The 20,011-nt window shown below is 43.8% G+C and overlaps 1 pseudogene; it reads right to left on the reverse strand.

Annotated features, from left to right (window-relative positions):
* Positions 1-11,130: 11,130 nt before the first annotated feature.
* On the reverse strand, positions 11,131-17,349 carry LOC144375655 (cytoplasmic protein NCK2 pseudogene; annotated as a pseudogene).
* Positions 17,350-20,011: the final 2,662 nt, after the last annotated feature.

The following is a 20,011-nucleotide window of genomic DNA, read 5'->3' on the forward strand; positions in this document are numbered from 1 at the left end:
ATCGTAAAGTCCATGTGCTGGGAATGTGACCCGTGTTCCTGCATCAATGTAGTCAGAGGAGCTTGGGTGCCATCACACGGTGGAGCTCTCCATGGCCCTAGGGCTCCAAAGAAGAGGAAGAGGGAACATCTGGCACTGGTCCATCTCACCGGGCAGTGACCCCAGCCATGCCTTGACGTAGCAAGAAGTGCCCACACCTCCCCCTGGAGCTCCGATGGAAAGGCTGGCAGCAGTGACTGCCTGCTGGCTATTGGGGTTGCCGAAGTCTGTGATCTCAGGACTTAACTTCTGGTGTTGAAACTGTGCCCTCTGCCATTGCTGAAGGAACAGAGGATTGCCAGTCACTTGTCTATAGATCATGAGCTGCTCAGGGTCTCCTCTGGGGAAACTTCAAGTACATACAAGATAATCCTAGCGAGTGGAAGAAAAACACCATTCTGTCTGGCCAATTGGCTTAATTTTTGCATGTAGTATTGCCAAAGCTATGACCTCTGTCCCCCAGGTGAAAGCTGTTGCCCTGTACTGGAACCTAAACCTAATTTGCAGATTCCAGGACTTAGAAGAGGAGGACCTCTGAGTGGCCTGTGTGGGAGGTGGGGAAGGGTGAGGTAGAGTCAGGGTGTCAGATTCATTCAGCTTCCTCACGGAGCCATGTGGGTGTGCTTTTGGGTGGGACAGAGTGCAGAAGGCATGGCCTAGAGGTGTCTGCAAGGAGCCTCCCCTCAGGTAGCTATAAGGGTGAGAGAAGACTCCATGTAGAGGTCTCAATGACCAGAGGTGGAGTCATTCAGCTGCTCTAGACAGGGCGAGGGGTGCAGCCATCAGCATCACAGGAGGGCAGACTCCATGCATGTGTTCTCTCAACAGACTGCAGCCAACTTGTGAGGCCTTCCCTCTGCTATTCTCTGAACAGGGGGTTGTTCAGTCCACAGACAATAAAGCAGGCTAGCCACATTGCCATCCTGCCACTCAGGAGCTGCACAGGAGGATCATGAGTTCAAGGCCAGCTGCAGCAGTTTGGAGAGACCTATCTCAAAATAAAATAAAAAGGGCTGGGCATGCAGCATAGTGGTTGAATGCTCCTGAGTTCAACACACAGTGCTACAAAAGAGAGGAGAGGGGGACGAAGGAGGAGAAAGGGGAAGGAACCATCGTGCAGTACCCCAGTGCTGGAATTATCCCTGTTGTGTGGGTTGAAGAAGATCTGCATAATCCAAGGCGTAATGTTAAGAGCATTGCTGGAGCCGGTGAGGTGCTGCACACCTGTCATCCCAGCAGCTTGGGAAGCTGAAGCAGGAGGATCACGAATTCAAATCCAGCCTCAGCATCTTATCAAGACCTGTCTCAAAGTATAATGAAGCCTGGACTAGAGCTCAGTGGTAGAGCAGCCCTGGGTTCAATCCTCAGTACCCCTCCACACACAAATAAATGTGCTGTTTCTGGTTCACATTTTTACCTAATCAATTTATACTCACAGTTAACTACAGAATGCAGTTACTGATTAAAGGATTCTTTATTTCTAAAATATTAGGATGCATTCAATCAGGGAGCAGGTAGCCCTTGTTAGGGCCCAGTACACCTCGGACGGCTCTCCTGGTCTGTGGACCTGGGTCCCCGTGTCTGTCACAGACAGCTCTACTGGTCTGTGGACCTGGGTCCCTGCATCTGACGTGCACTTGCCTTTCCCTGCCTCTCCTTCCCCCTTAGCTCCTGTGCTCTCTGGAGCAGTCTGTGTGGAGCTCTGGCCCGCTCCCTTCCCACCTCATCCCTTCATGCTCTGTTTCCCTCCTCCTGAGCTCTAGCCTTGTGCCGTGCTTACCTCCAGATGCCCCAGCTGAATACAGTGAAAACAGGTGTTTTGAGAGGAGATAGACCTGTCTTACAACCTGCAGCTTGAACTTTTTAAATACTGGTTGAAAATGAGGCCTGGTTTTTCTTGTGAATTTTTATTGTTTTATTCCTGTCTTTCACTGGTTTGACCAAGGTCGTCTTCATCAATTCAGTTCACAAATGTGATTCCTGCTGTGTGCTAAGGAGTGCAGAGAGGCACATCTCATCCCCTGTCTTCTAAGGTCACAGTCCAATACAGGACACCTGCCAAGAGAACCCACTGCAGAAGGTGGCTGTGGGCAGCATCGCAGAGCTGCTACCACTGCTGGCCCCGAAATGCCAGGCAAGGGCAGAGATGCTGTGGGAAGGGAGGCAGACTTCTTGCTGGAAGGGCTTCTTTCCTGGGTTGAGAGTTTGTTTATTTCCTGGCAAAGAAGATAGTGAAGGGCTTTGAGCAGGCAAGACGTGACCATTCCTGAGAGGCATTCAGTAATGGAAGAGCACGAGCCTTGGCATCGAAGCTAGGCTTGAATTCCATCAGGAGGGCCTGTGACCTTGGGCAGGTGGCTGTGTTTCTGCTGGTGAAGTTCAAGGGTGGCCATGGGAGTGTCAGTTGAGGAGGCCCACATTCCTCCTGTTTCTGCGTGGCTGGGAGCAGTGCACATTGCTTGTTCTGGAGTTTCTTGGTAAGGTGACTGGCTTTGGAAGACTGACGCCGTTCCCCTCTGGAGGGAGGACACATTGGCCTACTGCCCAGTGTAGTAAAGACGCTGTGACTTTGGGGTGAGAGCTGGGCTTGCCTTTTGCCCACTATTGAAGATTTGGACTTGAGGTTGGGTGTGGCAGGGCACACCTGTAGTTCCAGCTGCTGGGGAGGCTAGGAAGGGGATCACTTGGCCAGTTCAGGACCAGCCTGGACCACAGCAAGACCCTGTTTCAGACAACAGACAGAGATCTGGGCTCTGTCTTGGGTTCCTCACCAGTGATGCAGGCTCTGCATGTGCAGCGTCTGCCCAGGCCCCTCTGGGCCATCCCTGGGGTCTTGGAGGCAAGGGGAGCAGATCAAAGCTTCCTGCTGCGTCCTACGTAATAAGGCTTGTCTCTGAGTCTTCTTCATGGAAGGAAGTCTTCACCAGAACTGCCTTCCCATGAACCACCAGGAAATTTGTTAGTTTGCAAATAGGTTAAAACCTCAGACCCTTCACAGTTTCTAATGAGTATCTGGGTCAGCTTAAATGCAGGATATATATTGGATAAATAGCAATACTAACAGTTATTTTATTTCTGCTTGTTGGTGATCATTTAGCCATTTTATTTTTATTTTTTTAGTTGTAGATGGGTACCATACTTTTAGTTATTTACTTATTTATTTTTAGGTGGTGCTGTGGATCGAACCCAGGATCTCACACCTACAGGGCAACTGCTCTCCCACTGAGCCCCAGCCCCAACCCTCATTTAGCCTAGAAGGTAGATTAGCCTCCACTCAGACTGGAGTCGACCAGTTGAGAGGCCATTTTGATGAGCATGACTCAGATGTTGCTATGGAAATGTGGAGACAGGACAGGGCACAACAGATTTGGCAGCAGGGTGGGAGTCACCTAGAAGAAGGCAGGGATCAAGGACTGCTCCAAGGCTAGTGGCTCAAGTGAGTCTTTCCTGTCTGAGCCCATTTTGTGCTGGATAATGTGTAAGGAACTAAGCTTATTTCCTATAGATAGAGGCTGGGCAGACCAAGATCAAGGGCCCAGCACCTGGCGAGGGCCTTCTTGCCGTCCAGCTCCATGGCGGAGTGCCGAGGGGCAGGAGCACGTGCTCTTTTGGTTGGACCCCTTATCATGTCTTGGGACTGTCCTGAGGGTGCAGCCCGCACTTCCCAAGGCCTCCTGCTAGCCCCCTCCTGACACTTGCAGGGGGAATGGAGGCCCAGCGGGGTTCAGACAGCAGCCTTGGTTGAGATGAGATGAGTAGGCAGAAGTTCACAGCAGGTGACAAGCTTGGAGGGCAGGGAAGCCACCTGTGAAGTGGTGGGCCATCAGGTGAGAAGTCTGAAGCACAGGGACACTGTTGATGTCAGGCCAGGACATGGGCACTCACAGAGTAGAGGTGGTTATGAGGTCAGGAGGTGAGTAGGGTTATCTGCCAAGTCACTGTCCCCAGCACCACGTCACTTGTCCAGGAGGAATGAGAGCACAGGCCCCCAGCACAGCTGGTTGGCTTAGATCTGAGCACTGGGACGGTCCTGTTCCCATGGTGCTGGGTCTGAAGGTCTTTGAGAAAGTTCACTGCCAAAAGCAGGTCTGAGGAGAGCATGATGACGCTGGAGGATGGGGCTGGAGCTCAGCCTCCAGAGGCGGGCACCTCTGGCTTGGGTTCTGTGTCTGAGACCTGTTGTGGGCATGGCATTTCTTCCATGTGGAGTCTTATGTATGGTGAAAGGGATCAAACCAGGGCCTCGTGCATGCCAGGCAAGCACTACTGCTGAGCCTAACTACGGCCCATCCAGGCTCCAGGGATTCTGCCACTGAGTGTGGCTCACTGTGCTCTTCATGGAGCAGGTGACATGCGTATTTCTTCCACTATTTCTGGGAGCATGTTCTGAAACCCTATGATTTAGGGTTTGGGGATAAAAATAGGTGTACCTGGATCTACGTATATAGAGATGATGCATGAATAGACCATATGGTGAATAAAAAACTATAACAGGTTACTGTTTTAAATAATGAATTGAATTGATATTTTAAAAAATACATGAAATCTGGTATTCACATACAAATATTCAATCCAAGTAGTCATATATTCAGTGGTAATACTAGGGTTACTAATTATAAAAAACTGTGTTTGAGTTTTGCTTCGAAAATGATGATGGAATTCAAAAGTAATGAATTCAAAAGAAATCTCATGAAAAAACAAGTAAAGCTACATGGAGAAATCCATGGGTTCTGATACCGGGAGTGAATGAAAGTGAATCATATGCATATCAATTTGTGAATATTGGATGAAGAAAAAGGAATTTAACAATTTTGAATGAAAATTTACGTCAAAATACACAACATGTCCCATTTGAATATACTTTCATTGATGTTCAACTGGGTAACTTACTGTAGAAATATTAGGGTTAGTACTCAATCTTCACTGAAGTTCATTTTGAGTATTCAAAAATGAATATGTATGTCAAGAAAATGAATATGTCTGAGAAATATATTGTGAAAAGTTGATAATAAATCCACACAGATGGACATGAAAGAATCAAGGTAGTATAAGTATATGACACATATATTTCATGTTTGCAAATCCATACTATATATTTAATATATTAAAATGTAAGAGTACGTATGCCAATCAAAATTCCTAAAAGCATATATGTCCTTCACATATATTCCCAAAATATTCATTTTCTTCTACATTGTTTCATGTATAAACTTGTTGAAGTATAAGCTCACCACAGCTTGAATTTTCAGTTGCCTCAGTGTATTGGGGGGAAGTGATCTCTTCATAAAATTTGTATTTTCCAAAGTCAGAATAATCTCAAGAATATACCTGTGATGGCAGTAGGATTATATATGTGTATATAAAAATATACATTGTGACCCAGGCGACAGAGACAGGGAATCAGGAAGTTACATATTTGTGAATTTTGAAAATTCATGGAGAAATAAAAGGAGAAAAATGTGTGAGAGGTTTTATAATATGTATCTCTGATGAAGCAAAAGGCAAGTCCAAGTATAAACCGTGCCTCCTATCAAATGCCTCTACTACTAGTCCTTTAGGAGTATTTTTATCGATGTTGTGATAAGGAGTCAGAGTCTAGTAGGTTATGGGTTAGTGTCAGAGATTCAATATTTCAAATGGCAAAATGAAAAATGGGTCTAATATATGTGAACACGTGCCACATAAAAATCTTCCTCTGTCATTAACCACAATGCCTTGACATTACTCTCACCCCAAATAAGACACAATGAGAGGAGAAGAGGAAAAAAATCTGTGAATATATATCTGGAATTAGAAATTCTGAGGAGCTCAGAAACTTGGGTGTGGCAGAAGAGATCCCAAAAGTAGGGGGCAGGGTAAACAAACCACAATCATGGAACTTTGCTGGCCTAATGACTTCTTGACTATCTGCCTCTGACATTTGTTCACTCGAAATATAGCTTTGTACTTTAGCTTCCTTTGCAGTGAGACCATGAAATCTTGGTCTCAGTCTATGTGAACAGAAGGACATGGTTTCATATTTTCTAATACCAGCAGGAGGCAGCAGAGCTGAATCCTCTCTTTGTAGGTAACTGTGGCCATGGGGTATGAATGTCTCCCTGGGTGGATTATGAAGCCTTTGGCTCACCCTCCAGGTTTAATGGCATTTCTTGCAGCTTCCCTGGCAAATTAATGTTTTTTTTTTTTTTTTTGAAATACGTAAAGGTCAACTGGGACATGGTGCTGTAGGGAGCTTTGTCACCTCGTGGGGTGGTTCAGGGTCTGAAGAAAAAAACACAAAATGGGCTGCTACCCCATATATCTTTCCCCCTTGAGCATAGCAACTTGATTCTGAGCATTGCACCAAATCCTCTCCCCACAACAACATGCCTTTTTATTTTAGGGTCTGCTGGCTGCACCTTGTCAGTCACATGTCATTTGAAGCCAATGACAGAAGCACAGGGGCCCACCACTGATGTTGGTCACACACCTGCACTCCATTGCTCCAGGCCCAGTTCCCTGCTGGCTCCTACTCACTGGCATTTCGGGTCTTCACCATCGTCAGGAATTCCACTCAGTCAAAAATGGCACTCCCTGGTTCAGTCATGATGAGCAACAGGAGATCTAAGGTTTCTCCAGGGATTTCTGGTCATGGGATTCTCAAAAACTTCACGGTATTGCCCAAGCCATATTTCAAAAATGAAGAAGTTGACACTGTGGGTTTTGATTCATTCAGGAGCCAATAAGTGTTGAGGAATCTCCTTTCAGTAAAAGCTCTGGAGATTGCATGCAGGCAAGGCTTTTCAAGGAGTGGTGAAAGGTCACAGGATTCCAGGCCCATTGGGGTCTCAAATATGAGGTTCATGTGAGTTTTGGCTCTCAACTAGAGCTGAAAAGGCTTTAACAGCAAAATCATGTGAAATCCTGGCTGAGATTCCCAGTGCTCTGGAGAAAGCCACCCTCGGTGTAGATCTCAGTTTCCAAAGGCTCCTCTAATGCCTGGCCTTGGAAAATCCCAACACAATTCATGGCAAGAGTTCTCTGAGATCAGTTCCAGAACTCAGTCTCTAATGGCATCACACCAGAGTTCAAGCTGAGATGGACCCAGTCATCTTTTCCAACCACCACACAAAAGACCACTATTCTAACAAAAACACTCCCACATGGCCCTTGTCTTCTTCCATACAGACACTCATCATAACATTCTGGCTGGGGGTTTGCATAGGGGGAGCAGTCTAAGATGGTGTGCAAAGTAAGCTCTCATGCCCATCATATGCCAAATGTCATGTTGGCATGGACACCCTTCTAGAGAAACAGGATAGATAAAATGGGCCTCTACTTAATACTGCTCTGCTTCTCAACTTAGAGGCCTCCTGCCTGCCAGGGGTAGATTCTTTATGCGTACTGGACTCATGAAAAAACCCAAACATCTGTGTGCTAGAGGGCTTGTAACAACTCATTTGACCCAGAGGATCCCTGTTCTTACTTCATAGAGGTCAGGAGCCTGACCAGAGGAAGGCAATAGACTTCATCCAATATTACACTTATTTTTCATTCTTTTAGATTTGGATGGACACATGGGATTTTTCTTGAGTTTCCTTGGGTGCCTAGAATGTAATTCACAGCCACACACAGGGCCAAGAGTCTGATTCAGACACAGCTTTTACAAAGCACTTTACCTAAAAGGCACAGATTAGGCCTCTTCATTTCCATTTGAAACTGTTTTCTGGAGGATTCCCAAACAAGTGCCTGAAGGCAAACACCTCTCTGACATTCAGGGGAACAGAACAATAGGGAGGAAAGAAGCCTGGAGAAATACTTTTCTTTAATTGAACACTGTGGCACTGACAGCTCCTAATCATGCAACTTGGGTGGCTATCTATCCAAGCAGGGATTCTCCAGAGAGATCCTTACCAGTCAGGCTAATTTTTGACTTTTCTGAGATGCTTGGCATTCCCTTCAGCAATCCAGTCCATGGCCATGTCACAAAGCTTGATGGTGGTACACATCTTGGACACAAAACCAGGAACCCCTTCAGAGAGTGTCCAAAATTCAGGAAGAATACAGGAACTTAGGATCTTGGTAGGTGTTGCCCATCTGCAAGGCAAGCAGCAGTTCATTCACAAATTTGCCCTGAGGAGTCCTGCAAAGATTTCCACTACACAGGATACATTCACGGCTGCATTCTTCTCTCTACTCTCTTTAACTACAAACCCAGTTGGATCCACTGACATAGAAAAACTCACTAGTTAACAGTCCATTTCAAACCACCACCAACAACAACAACAAAAAATGTTTTTCATTCATGGTCTCAGAACATGAGACAAAATGACAAATTGAAAAACACACCCACTAAGACACACAAACCACCCCTGTATTTGGTCTGCATCTATCCACTCTGTCCTCTGACTGGTAGGTGAAAATATTTTTTTTAGCAGTGGCCTGTCCTGTCTCAGCTCTGGTTTCCTTGGCCATCTGTGTGTAGTTGTCAGGAGCCAGCAATGAGCCAATACTTCTTTCTCAGTGAAGGCCCCTGTTCAGTCCATTCAAGGCATTTGGCTATCCACACATCACTAGGTGCCAAGAAAGAGGAACCCAAGTTGCCCACCTAACTCCATATTTCCAGAAATAGTTTTGAAATACATAGGAGAGAAAGACCTTGATAGTCACAAGTAAATTCACTTGTCAAATACATTTGGAAACAATCTGTGTACACATTTTGAAAGCAAGAGCAGTGTCAATAAACAAAGTGAACTATAAACTCAAAAGATTTGAAATGAATGAGCAGGATTCATTCACAAAGACCATTAAAATAAGTATGGGTTGGGCATGGTGGTATGTGCCTGTATGTAATCCAAGTGACCCGGGATACTGAAGATTACAAATTGAAAGTCAGCCTCAGCAAATTAGTGAGGCCCTTAGCCACTTAGCAATACCCTGTCTCAAAATAAACAATAACAAGGACTGAGGATGTGGCTCAGTTAAGATACCCTGGGTTTAATCCCTGGCACACACTAACAAACAAACAAAAAACCTAGAGATATGCGAGTAAAACACAAAATATTTTGTTAAGGATTTTTTCTTTTTTAACTTTTGAAACAAGTTTCTTGGAATTTCAATTTTCTTCTTCAATGTGCTGCTTTTCATGTGTGTGATTTTTATCCTTTAACTTTTTCCAATGATAAATGACATATATTTAATTTTACATTTTAATTAAATTAAAGTAAGTTCTTTTAAGACACCATTTAAGCAATTTAAACAAAAGCAACAACAACAACAACAAAAAGCCCACAAAACATCAGTGACACTCCTTAAATCTGAATTTAGAAAGTACAGGACATGTTTAAAAATACCCCAGTGGGACGTTGTAACTGACATGCCTCATCTTTGAATGAGAATGTTGGAGGGTAAAACTACATGGGCAGGTTCAGATCACTTTATGGAAGACTCTGAAAGCTTGACTTAGAAGTTGGGTCTTTATTTCCCAGGTTTTAGAAGGTTTCTATAGGGAAAGTGAAATGATCAGAAGATCCGTTCTGGAATCACCTCTTGCCTCAGCTTCTGGGAGCATAATGTAACTACTAAATCACACAGTTTGTTGATAGCAGCCTCCATATCAATATAGCAGTTGTTTGGAGAATATCATTAACATGTCAAGAAGTGTTGCTAATCCAAAATTTCTCATTCCTTAGTAGCTTCTTATTCTTATAATTAAGTTTCCCCTGAAACGCAAGCAGATTTTTGCTATGACCTTTAATATTCAGTCTGTCTGTGAACTAGGAGCAGTCTGCTCTAAAGGGTCAATTGTTCTGTCTGGTAGGTGTTCTTTATACTATGACATCCTCTGCTTTTAGTCTTTGAGGAATCCTATGCTTTCTCTGCTTAGTGATGCATTCTTGTCTTCCATAACTGGATGATATTTGCATCTGCATTTTAACAAAACTAGACCATGAGGGTAAATACCAAATGGGAAAAACTTTATTGGGTATCTTAGTTTTAGTTGATAATTGATGGAATATTTTGAATTTCTTGGATCCTACTTCAGTACATTGCCAGACACTGCTGGATTCCACCTGGGCAATTTTTGAAAAGAAATAATTAAATGATGGTTCCAGGAAAGGTTCACATTTCCTTATTATTTCTGTCTTAATCAAGTTAAAGGGGAAGAATTAAAAAACGGCAAAGACCAGAGCACCTGTAACCAGTGTTGCTGGAAATTATGACCCTGTTAGTTTGACATTTTTTGTGTGGGGCTAAGGGGACTGATTATTTAGGCTGTTAATAATCTTTTTAAGTACTCATTAAATGTGCTCCCATTTAATAGGCTTGTCTGATCACAAAACTTCATTAAAAATCTTAGGAAAGTTATCTTCTTAAATCTTGTATTTTCCCATTAAATACCTCAAGAGCCATGGACTTTGGCCTGCTAATCCCAGTGTAGGAAGAAGACTGGGTATTGTGATGAGAGATAATCAGAATTTATAATAGTTCTCAGCTATCCCTAAGGTTTTAATGCACATTTTTGAAAATAAATATGAGAAAATGTTTAGAGGCTGGAAAGAAGAGGTATCCCACATTTTAATGGGGGACACTTATTTTCCCTTTAACTTTGAAAAATAAACCAACTTTTATATTAAGGACTAAGTTCAAGGAAAAACATCTAAATTTCATGTATAGTGGAAAATTCCAGATCCCCTCACAGGTGTAAAGAGATCATGTAACACACTCACTTTCAAGCCCAAAGCTGTTTATAGCTTTTATTTTATTTTATTTTTATTTTTTTCATAATACTTCTTTTTTATTACAATATCCAAAAAACTGGGTATGCAAGTTTAGGGGATCTCAAGACCCCTTCTTCAATTGTAGGAATGTGCCATCTCAAGACTGTATATTTCAACTATAAAGAAGTTCAAATGTAAAGAAAATAGAAAATGCAATTTTTTCATAAACATTCTGTGTCTTTTACTACCAATCACATATTCTTTTGTAAACCCTGAAAAATTTCCCTGTAAAGCAAATTATATATATATTATACATGTATATATATATATATATATATATATATATATATATATATATATATATAGTGAGTGTGTATAAAGTATTCGTATCTCCCCTTCCCCAAAGATCAGCTGTTTTCCTTAATCATCTGTTATTAGTGTCAACAAACGGCTACAGATACATATTACTTTGAGAATTAAATACATAATTGTGAAATTCAAACAAGCCAAAGGGCGAGAGGAAAAAGCACTATGCGGATGGCACATCTGGGGGTCATTTACCAAAACATGTCTTTCTGCATCACCGGTTCCCTCTTCTGTAGACTGACTCTCACGGAAATTCTCTTTATTGCAAGCACAGCCTCGAAGGCACTGGGCAGTTTCCTCACCGCCACCAACCCAGCGTTCCAGTATTGCTATCCTCAAATGCAACTGCTCCCTGCACAGCCTGGAGCCAGGACCCTGAAGGAGGGCCGCTGGGTGGGCCCTGGGCCCCTGCCACCTGTGCCCAGGGAGCCAGAGCTCAGGCCATTTCATCCTGAGTGTGCTGTGGTTCACTCACACACTGAGCGCAGCCTGATGCCCCCCAACTGCACCCGATGTCGTTGAGTGGGGAGTTCTGAGTGTGACCGATTTGAACGGACCGCGGCTGTTTCCAGCTGAAAAGGAGTGAGGTGGACAGACACGCCCCTTCTGCCTTGGTCCTCTGCAGCGGGCCAGGAGGCTGTGGGCTGGGCGTGGCCGAGAGGGCCTGGGGTGGCCTGGGGTGGCGCAGGGGAAGGGGCTAAGGAGGCCGATCGGGACGAGTGCCTGGCACGCGGAGCTGCGGAAGGACGGCCGGGTGGGCGACCACAGGGCTCCGGAGGGAGGCGAGGGGGAAGCGCGGCCCTGGAGCTGGGGCCTGGGAGGCCGCCGCGTCACTGCAGGGCCCTGACGAGGTAGAGCTTCTCCCCGTGCTAGCTGGTGAAGATGGGCGCCTTCTTGTAGTGCTCCACCAGCTCGTCCATGCTGTGGAATCGCCGCTGCCCGATGCAGTAGACATTGTCCACGAGCTGCACCTTGAAATGCTTGTTCTTCCCTGACGCTTTGAGAGACACGGAGAAGTCACTGGGCGAGGACTCGCGGTCTCTAATGAGGAAGTCGCCCTCCACGCCCCGCTCATTGAGGGCGCACTCAGCCTGGTGCCGCGTCACGTTGCCATAGTACCATTCCCGGCCTGCGAAGCGCCCGCTGGACAAGGGCCCAGTGTAGCTGATCTGCGGAGCATGCGAAGGGTGCAGGGCTGGCCCGTCATTGAGGACCACCACGTAGTTTTTGGGGACCAGGCCGACCTGACCCCGGGCGTTTTTGCATTTCCACCACTCTGGGTCGTTCTCGGGCTTCTCGATCACCTCCATGGTCTCTCCTTTGTCAAAGTTGAGCTCCTCCTCGGTGACGGAGCTGAAGGGGTACAGCGTCTGCACCACGTGCAGCACCCGGGCACCCTGGCCGTTGCTCAGGGAGGCGCCCTTCCGGAGGCTCTGGAAGCTCGGGGACTCAGCGGCAGCCTCGTCCGCCTCCTCCAGCACAGAGTTGGAGGGGAACCAGCCGATCTGCCCGTTGAAGCTGCCCCGCCACCAGCCGTCACTGCATTTCTCCATGACCGTGACGCGCGAGCCCTTGACCAGGGACAGCTCGTCCTCCCTCTCGGCCACCGTAGGCGAACTTGACAAAGGCGGGGATGTTGAGGTCATAGATGCGGTCAGCGCCACTGCCATTGGAGGGGTATTCGGCGTCTGTGCTGGGTGTCAGCGATGCATCCCTGGCGCTCGGCTTCCTGCGGGTCTTGCCGAGGCCTAGCGTGTCCTTGAGGTTCTTCACCAGGGAGCCCTTCTTCAAGCTGTTCTTGCGCTCCACGTAGTTGGGCCGCCCGCCCGCTTGCTCGGCCATGCGGCTCCGGCCTGATGATCCCGGCGGCGGCGGCGGCGGCGGTGGCGGCGGCGACCCTCCCCCGGCGCAGCGCCCGCCCCCTCCGCGCGCTTCCTCCTCCTCCCGCGCTCCTTGTTTATAGCTTTTAATTTAAAATTAGTATGATACTTTTTGCCTTAATATAACTATTTTAAAAGAAAGACTTTTCTCCTTTCTGAAAGTTATTTCCAGAAAACTTTCAATATTTTTTTTTTTAAGTATCTTTCTCATGTACTTTGGATGAAAGGAAAAGAACTATTGTTGAATACTCTGTGGAGAACCAGGGATTTTACCTTTTAAATCCCCACTTTGCAGATGCAGAGACAAACTTGCCCCAAGTCTCCTGCCAAGTGACTGATAGAGCTATCAATATAACATACATCCAAGTCATTCCAAAGCCTATTTTTCCCCATTACACATATGTTTATATACTATTTCTTTATAGACTTAAATACTCTTCTCTGTGATATTTCCCATTTCAGAATTTCAAGAAAACCATTGTTCTGGATGGTGAAACTCTATCTGTAGCTGGACAGGCTTCTGAGTGCATTCACCATTTACCTGTTTAAACATGATGAAGTGCTCACTGTGTTTGCATTTCACACCTAGAAAATGAATGTTTTTTTCTTTTCCTAAAGGAACTTTTATATATGGATTAAAGTCATGGCAGATGAGAAACAACACCTAGAAATACAAAAACATATAGCCAATGAATGATTTTTAACATGAATACCCTTTGATTTAGGATGTTGGTTTCAACACAGCTGCATCATTAAATTGCTTCTGACTCCTTACTTCATATTGTGGTTTCCTCCATCATGGCTAATACATTTTCACAGTATCACTTTTGAGGAATGAAAAAGATATGTTAGTGATTTTTATGCCTGTGACAATTAATCATCTTATCTTTCTAACTACTCTAGAATATCTTAATGATGACTCCTCTTTCTTCTTTATGTTGTCTATTTTTTTTTCAAACCTTATTAAAACTAACCCCCATATTGTAATCATGTTTTGTTTCCCCAGCCCAAAGCTCAAGATAAATAATTGTCTTGATTTGAGGCAACCACTTATCCCTGTTTGACTAGGTCAGTGTTGATTTTAGAACTGAAAATTCTGCATCCTGGTGAATCCTGCACCCTGAGGTGATCCAAGACAGTTGAAAACTTCCTTAGCAATCAGAGCAACTTAGTCCTGTGCTAATTTCAGCTCTATAGTATCATGGGGGCATTTATTGCAGATGCAAAGAAGTCCTGTGTGTTGAGTTAGGCACACAATTGTGGTATGTGAGGTCTTGCACTATTTCCCTCAAACTGAATTTGAATGTTTGCTGTGGACCTCTGAGCCCTAATAATGTTTTGTATATGTCTCTTTCCCGCATTTATGTTAATTACCTTGTACCTGGTTGTTTTTGATATGTAACTGTTCATTTAAGGACTGTTTGTAACTCTATTTGGTGAAAAAAAATCTTTGGTGTTGTATACATTTTTCACAAAGCAGATTCATACATATACGTGTTCAAGATTTCATAACATGAAATCAGCTTTCTATAGCAGTTTATCATTCTTGGCAGTCTTTTAAAAGTTTGTTTGCTTCTATGTAATTAACTCAAAGACTTCTTAAACTGTCTGTTGGATTTTACAGGTAAACTAGATAGCAATCTACTGGGTGTTGATGGAGGATTGTTAAAATTATCTTCACCACACTTAGTGTAGCACAGAGTGTGGATGTCAGGAGGGTTCTTTGTCTTGCAAAATTTGAAGGGTAAAATCCATGGACACAAGGTAAGAGCAAAGTAATAGGATTTATTAGAGTAACAGAAAGAAAGCAGAGCTCGAGCTCCTGAAGAAGGAGTCGTCCCAAGAAAGGGATGTCAATGGGTGTCTTGCATAGGGTTGTATGGGCTTGATCTATCCCTATCATTGATTAATGGGATGATAGGATTCCGGAAGGGGCCAACCAACTCTATTTTGTCTTCTTCAGCAAACCTGAAGAAAAGTGATTTCTAAGTCTTTATTAGCATAATGGTCATGGTGAGGAGGGATTGTTGGTCCAAGAGAAGGTATATTTTATGGTTGGTCATGTCTAGGGGCTATTAAAGGACTATCCTTGTGGCTTGGACCAGCTGGGGTCAGAGCTTGATGTTTTCATCCTCTCTTCCTTCTTCCCTTCTCTGAGACACTTTTTTTAGCTGCTAATGGGTAGTCTTTCTGTCTCATTAGTACATCTTCTCCATTGTGATAACAGGGATGCTCTGATATTATCTTAACTTCCTCAAAAGAAAGTTTCTCTCTACAGAAGCTTCTGTTGAAATACAAATCTATAGGAGATAATAAACCCATCAACATATGGTAATTTTATGGATCAAATGGTTATTACACAAGCCTAGGTGACACATGATAGGCTTTGAGAGAAGATGGAAGCTTAATTTGTCTGATACAAGATGATCTGAATGGTTAGAGTTCTTAGCAGCTAAAATAACAGGCAGATATGGATGGCAAGAAAAGGGCTGGTAACAGAATATAAGGTTCAAGAAAACAAAATAAATTTGCATTATAATTCATCTGTCCCTTCTTTTCATATCCTGTTGTTTTAAGGAGTTACTAAGCACTGGGGCCCCGAGGTTAGCTTCCTATAACATGAAAGAGAAAAGGAGAAAGAGGAAGAGTGCTTCTCCTTCCTCATCCTCAGGAACATTGAAGCAGGTTGACCAGTGTCTACTTAACTCCAGCACAGCCAGTGATAGGCCAGGATGCCCTCTCCTGGCTTTAGTATAGCTGTGTAAGACGTTGTACTTAGAAAGGTACCAGCAATCTCGTTGCTGATATTATCTGTGCTTTTTTCCTCCAAGTGATCATGCACAAATTTATTTAGCAACATTGAGAATTTATACCAATCTATTGTCCTGGAGGCCTAATCTTGTCTCTAATAAATCTCCCTGCTACTTTCATGTGTTTTTTCATCCCTTGATTTCACATATGAAGGAAATTGTGTAATACTTGTCTTTCTGTGTCTGGCTTATTTTATTTAATATTATGATCTCTATTCCATTTGTTTTCCTAGGAATGACATGATTTTATTGTTCTTTATGGCTGGATAATGTCTACTCTGTGTGTGTGTGTGTATGTGTGTGTGTGTGTGTGTGTGTGTGTGTGTGTGTGTGTGTGTATCACATTTTCTTTACTCATGTAAGTATTGACATACACACCTGGTCTGATTTAATAACTTCCCTTGTGCTACAATTTACAAGAAATTATAAACTATAGGATAGCTTGCTGACTTTAATCTTTTCAAGGAATGGCATATCTGTATAATAAGTAGTATTATATTTAGTATCCTGAGGAACCTCTATCCTGTTTTCCCTATGGCTATACTAATTTAAATTCTCACCAACATTTTGTGAATGTTTCAATTCCCCCACATCCTCATCAACATTTATTTCTTTTTTTCTTTTTTGTATTCTTGATGATTGCCATCTGACTGGGCAAGATCAATACCTTTCAAAGTTTAAGGTATCTTTTAAGGTTTTTGATCCATTTTGAGTTGACATAAGTGAGAGGTAGGGATCTAGTTTCAATCTTCTACATATAGATATTTAGTTTTCTCAGGATTTTTTGTTAAGGGGCTGTCTTTTCTCTAGCACGTGGTTCTGTTACTTTGTCAAGAATAAAATGGCTGTAGTTGTGTGGGTTCATTTCTATGCTATTTCAATTCATTGGTCTACATGTCTACTTTTATGCTCTGACTATACTATTTTTGTTACTGTTGCTCTGCAGTATGTTTTGAAACTTTGTGTTATGAAGTCTCCAAAATTTCTCTTTTTCTCAGGATTGTTTTTGCAATTCAGGGGTCTTCTGTTCTTTGAGGATATTTTTGTAGTTCTATAAAGAGTGATGTTAATTTGAAGGTGCTTTTCATTGAATCCCAGGATTTAATTATAAATAGTAATGATATTTTAGAAATTCAATTTATAAAAGAATGAAGAGAGATACGCTAGTCAGGTGCTCCTTCTGCCATGTCTGCTTCTGTGTATCCTTTTTCCAGGTGTGTTGGGCTTGGGGTGAAATCCCTGGCCTTAGCCACCTGGCTTCAGCCAGGTATTCCCTCCCTGCTTGCCTCATGTGGCCTCAGGCCTCATGGCTCTGCATCAAGCCACGTTTGGCCTAATCAGGCTTGGGCCTGTGGTCCTCCCTCCAGCCCCTGGCTGGCCACCAGTGGATGTCCTGAGCTAACCTGCCATAGGCTCTGTGTCCTGGCAAGTGGGCTTCTCTGGGTGGTGCAAGTTAGGCAGGATATGCACCAACATTATGACCCTGCTGGCCTGCTGGCTCAGTGAGGTCCAGTGGTGCATGTTGATGGTGATCTCTGTTGTGGCCTTCATCATGATTGGCCTGAACCTGATGTATTGTGTGCTGGCCAGCGTGTGACCCCCGTCCTGGAAGTTGGCAGAGCCTGAAGAGTGCTGGAAGTCCTACACATTGCTTTTTTGGATCCTGATGCTGAACAGCTATAGGAACCAGTGGCAGGTAGCCTAAGTGATGGCCCTGAACCAGGAGACCAATAGGAAAGGGAGGTCCCCTGCAGGTCTCCCAATGGTTGCAGCTCCAGGAGCTGGCAGTTGGAGAAGTCTCCAGTGTGGTCCAGTCAGCCCAGGAGAAGGTGGTGGCCTGTCATGTGGTGGGCAAGACCCTTCAGTTTGGGGTGCAGCACCTTGGGTTGTGGGCTTAGGACACCAGCTGTATTACATGCAGCTCTCCCTGGTTCATCTACAGCTGGAGCTACACATGAAAGAAGAAAGAGAAGACATCCAGATTAGGTGTTTCTGCATCCATGTGCCAAAAGTGACAATTAGCTGCTGAACAAGAAGCTACTGTCCATAAACTGGGGCAAGAGCACCATGAATGCCATTTAGCAGTCTGCCTCCTTTTTGCAGCTGGAGGACAGGCACCTGAGAGAGCACCCTCACCAGGACAGAGCAGGAATTCTGGCCACTGCAACATGCCCACGTCCAGTGTGATTGTCCCTAACAATCTAGTCTTTAAAAGGGAAAGAACAATCTGAGTCTCCAGCTGGAGGCTTCCCCCAAAAGAGAACTTACAAAGCCCAATTTGCCACCAGATTTGCAGTGGGACCTACATCCCCTACCTAAGCATTGAGGTAACTGTTAGGAGAAGAATTCCTTGTAAGAGAAATACCACACTCAGCAAGGCATAGGAGGGACAACTGGGGATTTGATTTTACCTACACAGCTCTCTAGCAGGACATGTTTGGTGCCCATATCTGGACCATGTCATGGGGAGGTGTGCTCCTATGGGCTCTCACTATGAACAGAATGGATGCTTACCTCTCCTACTAGTTTGCTTCTTAGAATTAAAAAGTACACCAGGCCCTGAGGGCAGGGAGATGGAATACAGGCAGGGTTTTGTTTTGTTTTGTTTTTTCAGAGAGGGAGAATTAAACCTTTATTTTATTTATTTATTTATTTATTTATTTATATGGTGGTGAGGATCAAACCCAGGGCCTCACCTTTCCTAGGCAAGTGCTTTACCACTGAGCCATAACCCCAGCCCCAACAAGCCAGAGTTTTGGTAAAGAAATTATGATAGCAGTTGAAATGTTTGGGCAAATATAGGAAGGCATTTGCCTTTGCTCATAGCCATAGAACTTGAAAACTTATGCAAGCACTAAGTATGCCCTGTGCATATTATACTTGAACATTTTTCCATGGTTACTATGAGCCTACTTTCCAGTGGAGATAACATAAATCCTGATGTGGTTCTTATGCCAGTGGAACAGTTGATGTGCAAATTTCCTTTCCATCTGGTGCATGTACTAGACTAGACCAGGAACCTGTCTCAGGAAGATATGAGCAATAGGTGACAGTGCATAGAACATGGTAACCGCGCCCCCCCCACACACACACACAAACACGGTTTTGGTAAATATTTCCTATAGCCAAAACAAAGTACTTGTAGGGCACTAGAAGAAACTGTTTTGCATCTCAGCTATCCATTGTAGGAATGTGAATTTAATAATAAATGGTTCAAACATGGGAAATTCTTTTTATGGACTCTTATGTGTACTGCCAGCAGACATTCTTGTTAAAGAGTGATTGTCACTGGAGTGACATGTTTTATCTATGTAATGAGATTGATGTTCGTTTAGTAAGTTTGGAAAGCCTGGTGTGACCCTGACCTTCAGCAGATAGGCAAGTGCGTGTGTGACTTCCAAGGCTCCATTAACCCTTCATTAATTAACCCTGTATTTCAGGGGAATAGAGCCATGAAAGAGCAAGGCCCTTTGTGAGAGCCAAAACTGAAGCATTTGTTTCTTTCCTGTTTTTGAGGAAGATATTCAAAAACTATGCTGGGAATTTTACTTTCAAATGCACATTTTCAAATTCCTAGGTGTTTCAGAAATTATCAAGTGACTTTAAAATGACTTTTTAACCACATTTCATTTTTAAATATTGCAATTGAATGTTAGCTATTGTACAGTTCCAAATACATGAATAGAAAATCAGTCTCCGCACCAGAAGAAAAGAAAAGAAGAGAATGAAGAACATATGGCAAAAATACTATACTGATACAGAATTCCTTGTACTTATTTTCATTGAGTTTTAGGGAAAGTTATCACCAAAAGCCAGTTGACAACATTCTCTTTAATTTAATTAATATTAATAGTAGCAATAATCAGTATGTATGACCTGCATGGAATAAAAATTTACATAGAATTCATTTGACTTTGTCCCTTTCATTCAAGTGGTGGTTTACTATGTTAGAAATGTTTCCAGTCAGAGTGCTCTGGAGTGACTGATTCCACGTGTACTCATAGGCTGGTGTTTCATGGCTCAAACCAGAGTGGCTGTGTAGATTTTTACAATATTAAAATACTTCCATACTGGTTGGTGAAGAGTCCTGAATGGACTCCTGCTGTGAGCCAACATCTCTGACACTAACTATACCTCCCTGTTCTCCTGTCAGCTGAAGCCCTCTGGGTCAACTCCAGCCCTATGGACAGGAGTCCATTCTTATTGGCTGCAGTCT

Source organism: Ictidomys tridecemlineatus, chromosome 3 (genome assembly GCF_052094955.1).
Source record: "Ictidomys tridecemlineatus isolate mIctTri1 chromosome 3, mIctTri1.hap1, whole genome shotgun sequence".
In the NCBI taxonomy this organism is placed as follows: domain Eukaryota; kingdom Metazoa; phylum Chordata; class Mammalia; order Rodentia; family Sciuridae; genus Ictidomys; species Ictidomys tridecemlineatus.